The following is a 326-nucleotide window of genomic DNA, read 5'->3' as shown; positions in this document are numbered from 1 at the left end:
CCTCATTCCCATGTATATTTATTATGCTGTGGATCCATTTTGGTAGGTACTATTGAAGACGCTGCTCTGTAGTTCCACTTACTCTGCTGGCTGTATCATTTCATACTGGAGTACACAAGAAAATAACCTTCTTAAAAATATGTGATTGGACACCTTTTGAAATTGGAACTTTTTCAATATAGGTTGTAATGTACCAATCATGTGATTGTGAGGTCAGAGTTCGAAGTGCACCGTCAAATGTTTAAGGAGTAAACCGTAACTATGGCCGTGATTGGTGGATATATGTGACTCTGGTTATTTGTGCAAATAATATGACAAATGCCCCA

This window comes from Gigantopelta aegis, chromosome 11 (genome assembly GCF_016097555.1).
Source record: "Gigantopelta aegis isolate Gae_Host chromosome 11, Gae_host_genome, whole genome shotgun sequence".
In the NCBI taxonomy this organism is placed as follows: domain Eukaryota; kingdom Metazoa; phylum Mollusca; class Gastropoda; order Neomphalida; family Peltospiridae; genus Gigantopelta; species Gigantopelta aegis.
This window is presented reverse-complemented; position numbering follows the sequence as displayed.